We start from the raw sequence: 18798 nt of genomic DNA on the forward strand, positions 1-18798 counted from the left end.
TATGATGAACACATTATTCACAACATAACACTTTGCCTTGAGCCCTGTAGATTGTGATGCTTAGGGTCAGGGATTGTGTTAACTTTTCCTTTCACTCCTCTACCCATGAACTATATTTTTATTTTTAGACATTTCATTTATCTTATTGCTCCCTGGAGGCTTTCAAATGCGTTTTACAAAAGAGAAACCAACTAAGCCCAAATAATTAAAAAAAACAATACAGCATTTTCTGGCGGAAAGACTGAGACCACAGTTCCAGGTTTAGCTACTGTGTGATTATCAGATCCTACCCACGCCTCCTCCCCCACACCAGTGTTACTGTACTTCTAGAATTTTCATTATTTCATGTCTTTAATTTCTTAACAAATATGTCTGCATGTGGAAAGAAATGAGAAATCAAGAATATTCACTATTAGAGAGCTGCAATTACTGTATCCTGTGTACACTGTACCATTCTTTAAGTAACTGCTATGCTTGCTCATTAAAACTGACCCACTTATGAAAAATAGGGTAGCTTTAAGCATTCAGATTTTTTTTTTATCCTGATCTCTGCTTCTGTCTGGGAGGGTGGTAAATTAAAAACACAGCTGTCTGTTCGCCATATGCGAGTTTATAAAGGAAAACAAATTGCACTGAAACACTCGTCTGTAAAATATGCATCTTCAGTACAATGCATTTGTTTGTTTTTATGGTCTATTGCCCAAGACATGCTCATTGGCTTTTGAAGAAGCCATTGCTGATGGATTTATATTGCAGCTCTTACACCTGTTAGTCCTGAGAAGATGCTCATCATCTAACGTGTGTTTTAAGATGGAGTCGCTTAATGACAAACCTCAGTACCACCTGTACCAATTACCAATCTAATTAAATCATAATGCATTTTTAAGGACGGCCAGTAATTATCGTGCTTATTGTGAAATAATGAAAGCCTTCGCTTCAACGCAACCCAAAACAATGGCATTTTTAGTTCACCGTCATTTCTTATCTGCTCGTCATGGTGACTTCCTCAATGGACCAAGAACCGAGACAAATCGAACGATGTCTGCTTGATCACAATGAGATTACAGTATGATGTTCTGCGAATCAAGTGAGCAAGCGATGCGGGTATTTTCAGAGAAGTGTGTAATGAAAATACAAGAGGGCAAAAAGCAATGAATAGGTCAAGCACTCTCTGTTTTTTCCATCGATGACGTTGTTTTCAAGAAGGGGAAAAAACAAATTTGAGACCGACTGTAATGGCGATGAGCACTAAAAAGGAATAACACTAAACCAGTGCCTGCTAGGTTTTCCCCCTGGGCAAAAATGTGGTCCACTGTCACATTGCTTGTCCATCAAATCTTAATAAAATATAAATAAAACATTAATCTTTAGCAGATGGCGGAGTGCTCCAGATTAATTTTCGTCTTTAGTGGTCTTAAGTGGATCAACAGACAGATGAACCATTGTCGTAAGCATTCCGGGACTCTTATGCATAGACAGGATGGAAGACAGATAACATTTGACATGCAGATCACTACTATAACACAAAAATGACATTAGCTGTAGATGTGTAAATTGAGAAATGGCAATATCAGAAATTGTGGTTCTCACACTTTAAGTCATGATCTAGCGTGTTGAGTATTCTGTTGCTGCTGAAGAAAATATTTGAACCTTTCAGATAAGAAAATGTACAGTATATTTATTGGTTTGTACTACTCCTTGCAGCTCTTATTTAATGTTTTTACAACATCTGTAAAATAGATTCTAGCTTTGCTTCTGTTTACAGTAAGACAGCATTCAATTGTGGAGACCTAATTAACATTTTACGTTGTTTTCCTCTATATTGCATAGTGAAACAGAAGTGCCTTTTTGCGTCATATTTCATTTCTGTTGTGATTTGAGACTGATTTAGTCTGCTACCATGGACTGTAAATCTTCAAAACTCACATCTGTATTTTGAGTGTAACTTAAAATCGAAAGGAAGAGAAGCTGAAACTACACTGGGTTAGTGGCTTTTGAGGAAAAATGCATTAATCAATCACCTCTCATTTATTGCAGAAGCAGATTAATAAAATAGCTCCTTTATTAAAGAATGATGTACAGTACATGAGAATAGGATCTGACCAAAACTGATGTGGTCTAATTGATCTGGCATTGATATTTGTTGATTAACAGATCTCAACAAATCTGTTGAGGGCTTGTATTAAAATTGCAGACAGAAGTTTAGACATTTTCCTGTCTTTTAAGTGAAACTTGTTTAGAAGATGTGAATAGTACTATGGGGTATTGTGTGTTTTATAGGTTAAAACACACCACTTGACAGCGCTTAATTTAATTGTATTATGAGATAACATGTAACTGATTTAAGATCATTGGAAATATTGGAAAGTATTTCTTGCAGTAAAGATAGGCATTAGTACAAACTTTTTACCCCGAGAAGAAAAGTGAAAAGCACATTTGTAAACCTGAAATGCACTGTGTTCAGTCATATCCTAGCCTAATTGTAAGCTACATTTATAGCTTATATTGTAGATACTGTAGATACTGCTAGCCTGTTCAAGTGAGGGATGTTTCCATGACAAAGTATCTCGTTTGTCATGAATGGACAATCAGATTATGTTTACTACATACAGCACAGTACAGTACCTTGAATTTGTTTTTGTGGTTTGCAAGTATTGCCAACTGAACTATTATAGTTACCCTGATAACTCCAAGTAATATTGTAATTTTTGTTTCCCATTGCATATCTTTAAGGTGATTCAGCAATGGCTTTTTGGCACATTAAAAAAAATATATTTAGTACACTCATCTGTCTGTTCATAGAATTGGGTAGACTTCTATAAATTAAGGAGCTTTCCTATGTTGTGTAAATGCCTTTAGAGCTACAGTCCAATATTCCAACCTCCTGTCCACTCTTTCTGACACAGTGCTGTCTGTTAACAATGAAAGGAGCTAAACCAAGCTTAGGCTGTATCTTAAACAAGATCTGATTTGGCCTTTGTCTTGTACTAAAAGGACCCATTGAGCTTACTGTTGAGCTTGCCTGTGGTTAGTAACCTTGTTGCATTTAAAGTATGAAAGCTCATTAGCTCAAAATCCACTAAAATATTGGTATAGAAGAAAATAAAGAATTGCACTATGAAAAATAATGCCAAGAATTCCAAACAATGTATTTACTCTACAACCTTTTAAATCGGTGGGCACTCATTGCGTGCAATTTACATGAATAAATCCAACATGTCCAAAGTCAGCTATGAGGGATAGTCATTTCTACAGGTAATTCTGATTTTGTGTTGTACTAGAAAGCAAATTTCTACAGTATCAGAACAGATTTTGCTAAATTAATTTATGTGCAGATGTGCAACTGAGAAAAAATATGTGCTGAGAAGGGTGATGTCAGAGGCAGATTTTCAGTTACTTGTTAGTTTTATTGTTATCCTTTTCTCCACATCACTGGTCAAGAGGAACGTTTTGGTATAATATTAAATTGTGATTGTGCTAGTGTTAGCCCCTGTCATTTTAGGTTCATATGTTTTATATTGTTGGTTATCGGGGTTATGTATGACAAAGGGCAAGTGCTGGGAGTTGTCATGTAGCTTCGTTTCTCATGTGCCTGCATGAAGCAGCAGTATTGGAAAGGTTTATTTAATACATGGTGGAGCTACAGTGTACCATCAAAGGAGTGAATGAGGTGCTAGAATGCAGAAAAAGGTTATTAAAAGCCCTGAAGTTTGCATGGTTGTTAACAGAGCTCTTCTGGTAGGCAAGCATTCATATAGAATCCAAGACACCTGACCATGCTGCCTAAAAAGCTAATAAAAGGCCGAAATATCCATCCGGTTTATCATTTTAAAGCTATTGCATCCCAGATTAATCATCCTGCCTTCTTATAATGGTGATCAGTGTCCTGCCTTTGGCTCTCATGCATTTATTTAGTTTTGCCTTCCACATTTCAGAAATGGGAATGAGCCTGTTGAAAAAAGAGTTAAAAAACACTTGCTTTCAGTATACGTCAGTAAACGTCTGAGAGTTGTCCGGGAGCAGGGACATGTGATGTGCTTGTGTGTGATTTCCTTCAGGACATTTACCTCGAGGTGGCTGTGCAAGAGGACTCAGCAGGTCATGAAAGGGAGCCCTGTGATATGCAAACAGTGTTTTCAGTCCTTCCTTCTGTCTAGGCATGGTCAAAATATTTTAGAACAACAAGGTTATTAGCAAAGTGAGTTTCTTTTTTATTGCTATGGAAAAAGGAAACGCAAGGACCAGGTAAACAATGAGTACTCTGGACTGCTTGGGCTCCAATTCATTGTGATACTGTACATTGCAAAGTGCAGTTTTACAAGTCACTGTTACAAGATTATACTAATGAAATACTAGCAGCATTAACAGATTGAACACTACATACTCTAGATTAAAACACCATTCCCACATTTATGGAACCCAGTTTCAATTACCAGTTACTGCACAACCTAATGTAGTGCTGCCCTGTACTGACTTTAGAATACCAAAGTTGCCCTTGTGAGTCTTCCAAGTTTACATTTTTTCTGATCAGCTTTGAGATGATTTACTCTTTGTGTTGCACTTTGACCCCAAAGGTAGACGGACAGGTTTGCTGGTTAATGTGTGGAGGAGTCCTTCAGACACTGGTGGGAATAGTAGGAGCAAATGAATGCAGCAGCAGCAAAGTGTAATGTTGTTAGTCTGGCAGCACTCTGGAAGGGTCAGCTCTTTCCTCCATGTGCTGGGAGATGTCACCTCAATGTGATGGTTGCTTCTTCCTCCTCAGACTGACACATATGGTGAGACTCGAATAGTAAATGCAGATCTTAAGTGCTGACTAGAGGAATCTTCTCAGTTCTGTAGACACCAACCTTATGACAGTGGTCATGGTTATGGAGTATCTGGATGGTCCTTAGATGGTTTTGCCTCAAACAATTAAAACTGAATTCTGCCTTTATTTTATCAATTTTGGTCAGCAGTGTATGGCATAGGCTCTTCCTAGACTTGTTTTTCCTATAAGTATGTACATTTTCCCCTCCAGTATACAGTAGTTGGCAGTGCTAGCTAATTACTTCCTCACTCCTCCACTGTACAGTATGTATCGTATAGCAGACTGCTGATACAAAATGGACACCACACAGCATCCCAGAGGTGCTTCACTGCAGTGGTCAAAAAACCAATTCCACTAATACCTGCAAAGGTCTAAAGCGTTCTGGGAATTCTTCAGGAATAAAAACTGCAGAGAAAAGGCAAACCTCAACACTTCGATATATATTACTCTCTGTAGAAATAAGGGTATTGGTTAGCATGGCATTTGTGAAGTGATACAGTATATCACTCCTGGTGTCACAAGTACTTTGTCCTTGCTACTTTTGTTAGATTCTTTGGATTTTTCTTTGCTCTTGAAATGTTTTTGCAACTACAACATTTTGCATGACATGACAAATGATGCATCTTTCATTTGTAAGAAAATGGTAAACTATGCTTGATTTTTCTCTGATTGGTGCTTACGAACTAAAGCACATATTTAAGAAACAATTTTCTGTATAGTGTGTTCATCTTGTGTGTGACACTGTTTCTGAGTGAGTGGATCAATATAGCAGATATTGGCAGTTGGTAACAAAAGGTCAGAGACAAATGCTGTCCCACTCTCATATGCTTTTACTTTTTTAATACCACACCCAACGCAACATTTCACTTTGCAAAACGTTCTGTATGGTAACTTCAAAAGTATTGATTTTCTCATTTTTAATAATTATTGGACTCGTTATGAGTTATGATGCATTTTCAGGGAATTGAATTTGATTAAGGATTTTAAATGCTTAACTGTTTAAATGTTAAAAGCCTTAAATTAAAAAAAAATTAACAGTACCATTATGATATTATTCTAATATTAAAATGTAGAAGGATGCATCCACAGTTAAATTGAGATACAGTACTTTAAGATTTACATGTAATCTTAAGTACTGAGGGTACAGCAATGTTGCACAGCCAAACTCATGTCAGTGAGTAAAAATAATAATAAAGTAAAAAAAAAGTGTTTCCCTTTATCAAGCAAGGGCTTCATGTTATTTTCATGTTATTAGCACCACATTTTCTGTGTGTTGGTGAAAAAATTCAAGAAAGCTACCATGTCAAAAAGGCTTTGGAAAAAAGTGCTTAAAGGATTTGTTTTACATGACTTTGCTGATCCTTCACATCTGGAGTAGTATGTGTTTTTAGGTTTGCTCAATAAACAGTGGGTGTTATCATTTGTCAGGTTTAAACATTTTTAGAGAAATTTAAAAATATTATTATGAGTTGTAGCATTTCCTTTTATGTTGGGATCCTTAAACAAGAATACTGTGTCAGTTGCATGGTATGAATGCCTCAAAGAATATCTTTCAAATTCTTACATAAACCTTTCAAAAGAAAGATATCAAGGTAATGATTTACTGTGATTATTAGATACTTCTACTGCTCCCCAGTGTATTTTTATCTGGACTGTGTTATGAAGCAATCAATTTGATGTTGTCTTTGGCTGCAGCCCACAATAACACAGCTTAACGAGAAGATTGGAATTTTAGTGTTCATTTCTAACAAATTTAATTACATTTGCATTATGAGAAACATGATATCCACTGTTAAACGTTGCTGTATTTAGAAAACATCTACTTGATCTAAAAGCTTGATACATTAGCTACCTGATGTACATAACCTACCCTAAATTTATATACATTTGTTTTTTTAAATGAAAATGATGTATATGGATTCTGATTCCGTATCCAGTCAAATGTTGTTGCAATGAGGTAGATTGCATTCAGTGTTGTAGGGATTTAAAAAATATTAGCTTCAGGCCTTCTTGCTCATAATCCTGTCTGTCTATGTACTGTACTGTACTGACTATGCGTGTTATTTATGTTTAATTTTTCTTCCTCAACAAGTCTAGTCAGCTTTATAAACAATGTAAGAGAGTCATTCCGCAATTCTGATGTGACATCCATAATACGTCAGGGTGAAGCTCCATTCAAAACAGAAATAGGAAATAAATAGCAGGAAATACGTCTGGTTTTGCTGTATCAATATATTTCCTATTTTAAGATGGTAAAAAGCTTGCTAGTTATTTCTGGTTATACAGTAGAAGTTATTTGCAGTCTTATATAAGAAAGGTTTCCACCATGAGTGGAGGAAAATCAGCTCATCAAGTTCATTTGATTCATAGTAGTTTATTGATCCAAATATCTCATTCAGCAGTTTCTTAAAATCATTTTCAACAGCATGACTGTGTAGCTTGTTTCAGACTCCCGCAGCTCTTTGTGTAAAAAGCTGTCTACTGTTCTTGGTTTTTAATGCACTTCCTCGTCATTTCCACCTGTGTCCTCTGACTTGCATTTTACATGTTGTTCTGAAAAATCCATTGGGTTGACATTGTTAGTGGCTTTGAGGATTTTGAATACCTGATTCAGGTCCCCTCCTAGTCAAAGTTAAAAGGTTATGCAAAAGAATAACTGCTCGCCAGGAATCTTAGGTGTGCAAGGTCGAGGTATGAAGTGGAATAATGAGCAAGACTTTAAAAATAATTAGCTCAGTGATCCCGAGTAGTTCAGCCTGTGAAGTTAAAAGCCGAGATGCTCACTCATGTCCGCCTGATCCCACTGTTGCTTGTTAGAGTCCAGGTCATGCTAGCTGCTATTGTCTGGGACTGTGCAATGGCAGGGTTCAGATGTGTTTGTCACAGCTCTCCTGGCTTCCCAGCAAAAAGCGACTCTTGCTGGCCTGGGGTGACATCACTGAGAGGTGGGTGATTGATCCTCTAATTAATTGTCTCCCCTCGAGGGCCGCAAAATGAGCAACATGTCAAATGATGAATAGCTTTACAGGTGTGATTGTTGGAGATGCATGCTCATGCAGAAATAATTGGTAATACTTGCTCAACACGTAGTCAGCACACCAAGCAGTGGGGCAGTGCCTCTGGATTTTTGTCATGATGTTTACACACGTCATAAAAGAGGATATAAGAAGGTATTTTGTGTTAAGACTTTTATTACATTCTGCACAACTGATGTAATATTCTACCAACCAGTGGAATGGTTATACTGTACCTGTGTGGAGAAAATGAAATCTCACCTATCTGATGTCTCGGCAGTCCTCTGCACAGTGCGTCATTTTCTTTTTGTCAGCCTGGTTCAGAAACAGACCTTTTATCTAGCCGTGATTGACACGCTATGATTACTCTTTGAAACCTTCAAAAGAGGTGCAAGAGAGAGAGGCAGCTGTAACCCAGGCTCTCACACCAGCACCAGCCCAATTAAAAGCAAAGCTGCGTGAATTCATTAAGATTTCTTCACACAGGATGATGTCTGTCAGCACCCCCTTCGATAAGACTGTGTGAGCAGGGACCTCTTGTTCTTTCAATCACCACACAGTGGTTTACAAATGATATTATGAAATTCAAACACTTTAGAGAAATGTGCATAGACAGCATATTTTTATAATCCTGTACATGTACATCTAGCCTGTAAAGGGACACAGATCAGTACCTTTTCATGCTGCAGTTAAATTACTGTTCAGGGTGCCAGAATTTTCAGCAGACATACTTCACACTTGAAAAATGTTTTCTTCATCTCCAACCAGCAGAAAGCTATGACGGTGCATCGTATTGAATGCACAAAGCTTTCAGCATCTTGTGGGACGTCAATTTCTAGAATCCTCTATAAAAGGCTAAATGCACAAAACATTTTATTATGTTTAAGCCACTTATTTCCTAAAAGTTCAACCAAACTATTTTTGACACTTTAAATCAGAATAAGAAAACATTTTAAAAAAACTCCCAGTAAAGTACTGCATATCTTTAATAATTTAAAAATGAGGTGAACAATAAAACAGTACAAGACTTCTGGTAGTGCCATTTCCCATTTTCTTAGATGAGAAAAATGGATTCCTTTTTTAACCAAACCTGAAATATTTATTATTAAAAATGATTTAACAAATGTCTAACAAATGCTTATTTAATTATACTGTTTGTGCATTGATATGAACACTATGAGTACTACAAGTGTTTTTTCAAATATTTAAACATCATCAGTTCAGATAAGATCACTTTATTGGCCATTTGTCTTTTCTCAGACCCCAGCTTGCTCTCCATGAGACACACTGACAGGGAGAGAAGCTTGGGGTCAGAGTGCGGCGTCAGTCATTTATACAGCGCCCCCCGGGGCAGTTGGGGTTAAGGGCCTTGGTCAGGGGCCCGACAGAGCAGGATTCCTCTGCCGGCCGCGTGATACCCCACCACAGGCACGGATCTTTAGCCGCAGATCCACCACACCGCCCTGTGAGTTTTGCCTTGTACACTGAATTGGCAGATAAAAGAAACCACAAATGTTCTACTTGTTGAGATTGCTTGTGTAATATTGTGTCTGTTCTATGCACTGTTTTACTTTTTCGCACAAAAGCATTTATCTCATTCTCATTGCTAACATCCTGCTGGCCGTCCCTGGGTATTGACTGTGTTTGGGAAGGTGTGAGGGAACTGTGATTTAAATGTCATTCACAAGTGCAGGTTTTGACTGACAAGTCTTCAAATTGATTTATAGGATGTGTGATCCCTGGCTGCAAACAGCCAGTGTCTGTCAGTCACAAGGGCTAACAAAGACCATAGGTGGTAGCAGGCAGCATAGCTTTAAAGCTCCAGCTAAGAATAAAAGATAGAAATATTGTTCGGTTTGAATGGTGCAGCATTCTTTTGAGGCTGCTGGTGTATTTTTCAGGTGAAATGTGTCTGTTTTTTTTATATCTGGGATGGTATTGTGACTTAAATGAGAGGATCTTATTTTTGATACATGTACACTGTGCATTATCAGTTTCAAATAAATACACATTCACATTAGTCACATCACAGTACATCATGTGGCTGTAGCAGTTTCAATCTGGGAATGTTTTAATTTAAGAGGACCATTTAGGTCAGCTGTGCTTTTGTTATTGGGTCAGATAGATTTTTCCATCTGGCACAGTCATTAAACATTGAAAAAGCAGGAGACAGTGGTGGAAGAATTAAGAATGATTTCAACTTGAACCGCTGTGCACAGTATCTGTGCCATCTGTGTGCTTTCTGCTCCCAGTGCATCTCCTACTGTCACTACCATCCTTCTTCTCTGCAAGAGAGAGGCAGGTTCACACCTGATTATCTCCCGACTGCCTCTTTCATCTTTAGCATTCCATGCGTTTATTTATGAATAGTGGATCTTTTACATGAAAGGCTAAAAAAAAAACGACATTAATATTTTATATCTGAACAGAGAAGGATTTGGAAAAGGATCTGTAGCCATTTCATGTTTTTAGCCAGCACTGACAAATCACGTGCATCATCAGATCTTAGGTGTTCGCATGCCCACTAGTTGTGTATTTTATCATACAGTATATACAGTATACTGTATATATTTTTCAAGTACACTAAAATTGTAATTGTAAAATTTTAGTGAGTTTGTCTTGTCTTTAGGGTTCATTGTTCTTTATTTATACTGGCAACATCTGTAGTAGATTTACAGATTTACAGTAGTAGCAGCAGTCAGTTTTTGTTTTTTACTATAGCTTGATTACTATATTATGATTAATATTGCTTTATTTATTACTATTAATGTTTGTCTATTACTTTGTACGTATATATGTGTGTAAAAATGAATTTCCTTTTTAATGGAGAAAATAATGGATTTCTTCACACTGAAACTAAACAGTGACAGTCAAAAAGTGTTGGTGCTCCTTAAAAGGAATTCCACGTTTGATGTAAAAAACACATCCAGCGCTGCGTATTTCATGCATTTTTAAAATTGGCATTTTGATTTAGAGAGGCAATTTGGGCATTTTCAATTCTTTCGTGATTCAAGCAAATAAAACAAGTGAAAAAGAAGTTTTCATCATGATTGCTTGCATGGGCATCCATTTTATACGTTATCTGTCACTGCTTCATCTAATAGAGGGGTTAAGCAGGTTGGAGCCTAGCACTACAGACGCAAAGGATCAAAGTGAGAAGAGACTGTGCCCTGGATGTAACATTAGTCCATCGAAGGGCCCACACAACCATTGGCATATTTAAGAATACTGTATAGCTAAATATGTTATTGTGTGCAACATTTAAACCTCCTTTTCTTCTTCACGTATTCATACCTCCTGTAGATACTGTATATTCTACTAGATATTGTTCCACAGTAGCATTTAACCTTCTGCTCTCTAATTGTTTTCTGTATTCGCCACTGCTAAAGCCTTTTGTATGTTAATAGGACTGATGAATTTTAATATGGTTCTTTCTCCCTGCTGTTGGCCCATCCCCCCACCATCTCGCCTGTCTCCCCAAGATGAAAAACAGCCAATCCTTCCTGGCCCAGTTATCCTAACAATTGTTTTTTTTCAGAGGATTTATCTCGCTGCTTTGTTTTGTTAAGCTTAAAGGACATACTGCTTTTATCATAATTTACTTACATTTAAGATTTCAAGATTGACTTGCAAGATCAAAACTGCATGAACAAGAATTCAAGTTCAAGACTGCTTTAACAACCATTATAACACTGACTTTTTCTGTATACAACCTCATTTCTTTATGTGGAATCAGTCATTCAGAAATTCTTTACTTTCGCTTTGAGAGTAAAGGAGACAGACTCAATATAGTTCAGTAGTGAAGTAAATTGGCATCTGACCATTAAAAACATATAAACATTATTATTATGGCCTAATTTCTAGCAGTCATATGAATGTTCTAGCAGTCGTATGATTTTGTTATACTGTATACAGTATAGTTCAAGACTTGAGAGACTCAGCTCTTCTTAACCCACAAATGTAGTGTGTGACTTGCCTTTCATGAACTTGCATTACTGCGAATGTTGTTTCCTGGAGTTCTAATACAGGAGAAGACAAAAGTTAACAGCAGAACTGCAAAAAGCTCTTTTTCACATTTTAGAAAAGCTGTCCATAGCTCTATACTCTTACTTTTTAAGTCCTAACAATAACTGCCTCATCTTGTCAGGTTTGAAAGATGCACCTGTTTTTACAGCTTGCCTGTTGTAGTTTGTACGTGACTAATGAGAAAATAAGATCTAGAAAACTATTAATTTGTGTTTAGAAAGATTGGTATAATTTGCATTCCAGTGGAGGTCACTGAATTACTAAGGTTTTGTTGTGCAGTAGTTATAAAGTACCTTTTCTGTACATCTGCAGTGTGGTAAGGTCAGGGATTTGCAAGTGGAAAGGTCTGCTTGCCGATTTATCTTAACACTGTAATGAGTATATGAATTTAATAGTAGGACAAAAATAATAGATAGAAGAATAGATTTAACAGCAGAAGAAACTAAGTACGTAAATGAGACCGTAACATTTTTAATTTACGCATATGTTGATATTTCAATCTGCAGATGATCATTTTAAAACACTTCATATATGACAGAGAGAAAGCAGTTTTATCTTCCAATAAAGTGACTTGTAAAGTCTGAGACATTTTTCATCATGAAATTGATTTACCAATGATTTGTTTGCAGTAGAAAATCGCAAAAATAAATAACTGTAAGAATACAACAGTTATTGTAGTAAATACAGCAAAATCGTGATTTCATGGACCTGCAACCAAAGCACTTTGGAAACAATTGATAAAATCTGTGGATGCTGGCAGTCCAGCGGGGGGGGTCTACATCACCCGTCAACAACAGACTCACGTTGGTCCACATGTCGTCTACAGTAGATACTTCTAGATGTGTTTGTATTTGATTATTTTTCTGGACAGTCGGTGATGAGAAAAGAAAGAGTGTTCTTTTGATGTAGCTCAGAAACTCAAATGTATTAAGAAGCTAGGTGATTTGTATTGCTGGGGATGCCATAGAGTGATTAAAAAGAGAATCTGTGCCAGATCGGTGAGTGCACCAATGGAGAATGTGGAGCCTTTTAGAAAACTCCTTAAAAACCTCGTGAAAAACAAGGATTTGTGTTCAGCTCCAATTCATAATTGTGCCCAACCTGAAACTCCTGAAGTGAAGAATGCATATAAGCATTGATTTGTTCTACAGTTTAATTTTTTTTCCATTCATTATTGATTTATTTATTATTGTATGGCTTTTCATCGGTACTTCATGTTTCTATGCTCAATGTTGGTTACATACTGTGTGCGGGCATATTTGTGTAAACTCTATTTGTTTTAAAGGACTCCTGCCATTAACAGGCTGTACTTCTACCCTATTATTCCATTAAATTGACATCTTCCCATATAATCAATTTGAAAGTATGCAATTTAAACCTCACTGTATCCCACAACAAACCCCCTAACATTAAGTGGATACAGCTAAATATGTGTACAGCTTTGCAACAAGGAGCACAGTAAACGATTCACGGCTCAGCTTTCTGAAGAGGTTCTGAGTCAGGCACAGTCTCAATCAAGTACTGTAGCTTTTACATTGCAGCATCGAGCACTACAGTTCACCAAGAAGCGTGATGCTGCTCTGCTGATCATAATAGCTTATTGAGGGCGGTTTGGAAGCTCTTTGGTGCAAATGCAATGCAGTGTTTCGTAGAAGGTTTTAAAAATGCTAGTCAGTTTTCGAGTATCCTTGGTGATTACAGTAACAATTTCAGCTGGTAAGATTGATTTTTTTTAACCCTTGGTAAAATCAGTGTCTGAGCTTCGATGCCCCGGCTGCTCTTCGGTTCCCCTAAAGCTTAATCTCTGTAATGTGTCTGATTCACTATTGTCCCAGTGAATTTGTTGACATACAGTAATTGGGTCACTGCACTAAAGTACCCAGTCTATTCTCAGAATTTGCAGCTCTCGTTGGCATGGCGACTGCATTGGTCGATTAACCATGTACAGAGCCGTCAGAAGCCTGTGGAGTTCAAAACCTGCTGGCTTGTGGGGGTAGGAACAAAGTTAGTGAATGAGCAGCATGCAGAGCACATTCTCGGTCATTCTCGGTTATTACTTCTCGAATACCTGTTGTCAGGTACTGAACCTTGCCAATTTCTCAGCTGTTTATTATTCAGTTTGTATTCAAGGCATTCATTGTTGCCGTGTTTTGAATAAAGCCAACACCAATACAGTATACAGTACGGTATATCCCGAACACCACAAGTTAAAATTTGTTTTATATAGCATCTTTCATCGTACAGACTTGCAAGGCGTGAGACAGTAAATCAAAGCAATGGCCACAACATTAGAAACACTTTGATACGCCAAATGTAATATGATCATTTAAACAGTATTAAAAGCTAGCACACAAACATTAATTTTAAGTCCTGACTGAAATGTGCTGACTGGCTTTCAAGATATAATAGTGGGTGGGAGATCACACCACAGCCTTGCAGCAACACACCACAAAGCACTGTCTGCTGGGATTCAGAGCATACAGTAGTTCAGGGAGCTGAAAGTGGACTGAAGAGTCCAAAAATGACAAACAACTTGTATTGTAGGCTTACAGGGAATGTTTTCAGGAGCCAAACCACTAAAGTTCTTTAAGGGCAAGCTTTTTCAATTTTATAATTAGATGCACAATGGATAGAAAAAATGAAACAGAATCGGCATACTCATCCATTTTAGTTTTCATTGAGCAGATGAGTTTGCAGCGTGCTCAGAACTTGTCCAAACAGCTCTTAATGCATTTACAATACAGTAACACATGACTTGCAGGTTCTGCATGAGATTGAGAGAACTGAATTGATGTGAGAAATGTTAAAAGAGATGAAAACGCTGCCTGAACAACAGTGTGGATATGAGCTAGAAATGCAAGACTCGGGCCAAGTATTTGAGTAATTGGAGTGATTCCAGCACCATCAAAGGTGCTACTCAACTTGACATGGTTGTTGCATTAATAAGGAAAGCCAGTCAGCATCCAATTTGTGCTCAATGTAAAAGATTTGGTTGCGTTTATCCATGCATGAGCTTGAAGCTAATAATGAATATTGTTTGAACTAAGAAAAATGGATCGGATTGCTCTATATTATCCTTCCAAACGGGTGGTATAAAATACTGTCTTCAACTCACAGCCTCTTTTCTTTCCCCCAAGAACTAACCATTAGATAATTACAACCTCTGACCCTAAATGGATTAATGGAAAGACTAATCCCGATGTTGCCTGTTCGACATTGCACTGACAGATGGGAAAGGGATGGGGGGGGGGGGGGGGGGGTGATAAGGGAGGGGGCTGGTATTCCTTTGTCTTGGGGAAGGACTCTTTCCACTTTTTATACCACAAGGAGCGGCTAGGGCCATTTTAAAATGATCGCTTATATTTGAGTCAGTTCAAATATGTAATCGAGTTCTGATTTTGCTTAATTACAGCGTCACGTGAAAAATGTCATCTCTGACTCTGACCGTTATTAATTGCAGTTTCATAGATAAAGTCATTTCTGATTTAATGTAATATTTCTGACTGCCATGCGGAACTGTTTTTAATTGTAATTCATTTTCTTGTGTAGACGTTTAAGGCCACTGTAATGCATCATAACAGTTCCACTCTGTTCAAGTTTCAGTTAGAGTTTTTATTATTAATAAATAATACTGGATGTTCTGCTTGATTGATGCATAGTTTTCTTCTGTGCCAAGGAGCAAATTATGTGCCTGAAGTACATTTAATCTTTTAACACATTGGGGCTAATTTTAAGTGGTCCTTGGCTTATTTAGATCACGTGATTATGGTACAAATTGATATTTTTTTATAGTTTAAGCTTATTATTCTGATGCAGTATTTTTCTATTTTTTTCATTGAGCAGTTTGACTCAGTATTGCACAGAGACTAATAGATCTCTTTATTTTGAATGAAAATACAAATCTTTTAATCCTGTCCACGTATACTAAAGTTTGCTTAAACACATTCCATAGGATTTGTCTATTAAAGAAAACACCACACATCGAACATTTTTTAATTAAAGTTTTTCCCTCTGGCACCTTGTAAACCTTTATGGCACTCAAAGGTACCCTAAAGCTTGTGCCATTGTTAAGTTTAGATAACAAAACATGTATGAAATTATGCAGATGAGCACTGTGAAAAGTCAGCATTAAAGTATATGTACTGTACATGTACATTTACATTAGTAGCTCATGACATTAACCATCATAAATATTTGTCTTCTCTGTCTTATGTAATCTTGTGTGTGTTCCGTTGCCAATTTAACACTGATATACTGCAGAATATATGTTTATTCTGTGCTGTAAATCTAAGCTTTAACATAGTTAAATTTGGCTGGGTGACTTTTTTTAGTATTAGTGTAATTAGTGTGTATTAGGTGCCAACTCGGTATAAAATCAAATTCAGATACTGTATCTATAAAAAGGGTGTTTAAGTGATTTTGAGTTGTTTTTGGGGAACCCACATGTGGGAATCACAAAGTGAGATTTTAATTCTTTACGTAATCTTGGGCTGGCATACAGTACCTGAGTTCAGGGGTCAAGCCACAGCTTCATTATGTTTGAATCATTTTGTTCAGATAATCATTTGTTATAACACATACTGTACAGTAGCAAGCTTATAGATCGCCTCCCCAGTTAGAAAAGTTAAATGCATACAAAAATAATGACAAGGAAAAAAAGTGTTAGAACTACAAATGTAGTTGTTTTGCAGTGGTTTCTGAGCATTCAGCAAATGTGCTTTAGCAAGAGAAGACATCAGATTTGTATGACAATTAATAAGGGTATGAACAATGATGTGAGTAGATTTGTTAAGCAGTGCTTTTTAAAGATGTTGGAATATTGAGATGGGTCTTAGTATTTCTTTTTTATACAATCTAATGTAATGACACACAATATACTGTACACAGACGTTTAAAATACACCTTATGTTAAGTGGGTGCTTTGAGACTTTGATAACAATTTTGAAATTTCATTACACTTATATCTTCTGTCTATAATGAGTGTAAAACTGTTCAAAACATTTTTAGAGAGATTTGTTTCCAAAAGCTATTTTCATTTTCTGTAAATGAAAATTCATAGAAAATCAAGACTGTTGTCGATTGTCTTCACGTGAGGCCGAAACTAGACATGGTTGTCTCGTACAAATGAACAATTTACTGTAACATCTGAAATAGATTAATAAAAAAAAACGGAAAAAGTGCTAAACTAATTCATCATTTTCTTATTCTTATTCATTTTTTATTGTATTCTATATATTTATGAAAACATCTCATGAAAGCATGGCTTTAATTGCCATTTTTAATGTTATAAATATTCTCTGAATCTTTAAGATGCTCTCAGTTCACATCCTATAGAACTGATAAATAGTTAATTAGCTATCTGTACATGTTCAGTGAGATAGGATATGCTGTAAGGATAGAATACTGTAAGTTTTAGGGCAGGGGCAGAGCAAGGGTTAATATGAACATTGACGTATATCTCTAGATGCTGTAATACACAGTAATTCTACAGAACCTTCATTACTAGTGATTTGAGCGTTAAACTATTTAAACCTATTCATTAAACTTTGGATTTTATTATCTGAGGATCAGACACATGACAATGTAACAGAATTGTAACACAGCTTAGTTAAACCGGGTGGGTTTTTTTTTCAGGTTCACAGTTGGATCACAGGTTAGCATTGCTGCCTCATGACTCGAGTCCGGGTTCGATTCTGGACTGGGGTGCCTTCAGTGTGGAGTTTATCAACCTCTGCTTGGGTTTTCTCTGGGTCCTTCAGTCTCCTGAAATTGTCCGAGTGTGGTTGCACACCCTGGGATGAACTGGCATCCCATGCAGGATGTGGCTTAGCATCCTGTGCTTTTGTGATGGGCTCTGGGCTTGCTGTTACACTTAACAGGAGCTACAGTAAGCAGCTTTGTGATGATGGGTGGATCTCAATGATTGGATGTACAAGTTTGCCTGAAAGGGGTACAGTACCAAGTCAGGTTGCTGTCTTTTCCATGAAGTTGACGTTGAGATGTATATAACTTACTGAAAGTCCTATACCAGATCTAATACTGTATCTAAAGAAACACATAGCAATCCCTAATTGATTTCAGGGCTGGTGAATCTGCAGTACATCACTTAATATAGTAACATAAAAAGTAAGATTCTGTATCCCCTTGGGAGGCTGGTTGGGAATCACTTTGCTTTAAGATGTTTCTGTGATTAAACCTTTCACAGCCGAACTGAAAGCTGACATCTGCCAAAGTTACAGTCTGCCTATAGGGAATTCTGGCAGAACTGTGGACTAGAAAGAGATTTTGCAACAAATGTAGCTTAGGGGCACCCAAGAGAAATCACTGAGTAACTCCCTTACTTGTTGGACTCTTCCTAAATTATTTTTTGAATTGTGCTCCTCTGTATATACATGCTTTAAATACTGTATGTGCATACTGTACTTGTAATGTGACATTTAAAAACGATTTTTAATCCTGTACATGCTCGAGCAGTTTTTACTGTTTCACCTCTGTCCCTTCTGGAATTGCTATTGATTTGTAGCTAAGAAGGCAGGCGGGAGAGTTGGTGGAAGATTGGGGAGTACTATGATGTGGGAACTGCATGCTTCGTATTTTTGGTGTATTCTTCAGTGTACTTGGTGTTTGTTTTTCCTCTGGAAATACCAATGCTGAATAAAACAGAACAGAACTTCTATTTTAATTTTACCAACTGCTTCAGTGAAAGTGTGAAGAACGGTTTTCAGTGAAAACTGGTACAGTATACTAGTCTTTTCTTGCATGTCATAATGGGTCAGCATGCCAGTCTACAGTATTAAGCAAAACAAAGAGGATTTTCTTCAGATCTGTGGGCATACTTAGCTCAATTTGTAGTAACTAAGGTGTTATGTAAAGGGATTCCCATGGCTGTTATAGTGGTATGTAAACCCACTCAAACAAATAGAGAAATTTGTACATTTTGGATATCAC

At 37.0% G+C, this 18798-nt stretch overlaps 1 protein-coding gene across 3 annotated transcripts in view; it reads left to right on the top strand.

The window, feature by feature from the left end:
- The window catches only part of gpm6ab (glycoprotein M6Ab), a 76782-nt gene that overhangs the window by 25043 nt on the left and 32941 nt on the right, over positions 1 to 18798 (top strand). The gene's annotated exons all lie outside the window — the stretch shown is intronic.

This window comes from Lepisosteus platostomus, chromosome 1 (genome assembly GCF_059453375.1).
Source record: "Lepisosteus platostomus isolate fLepPlt1 chromosome 1, fLepPlt1.hap1, whole genome shotgun sequence".
In the NCBI taxonomy this organism is placed as follows: domain Eukaryota; kingdom Metazoa; phylum Chordata; class Actinopteri; order Semionotiformes; family Lepisosteidae; genus Lepisosteus; species Lepisosteus platostomus.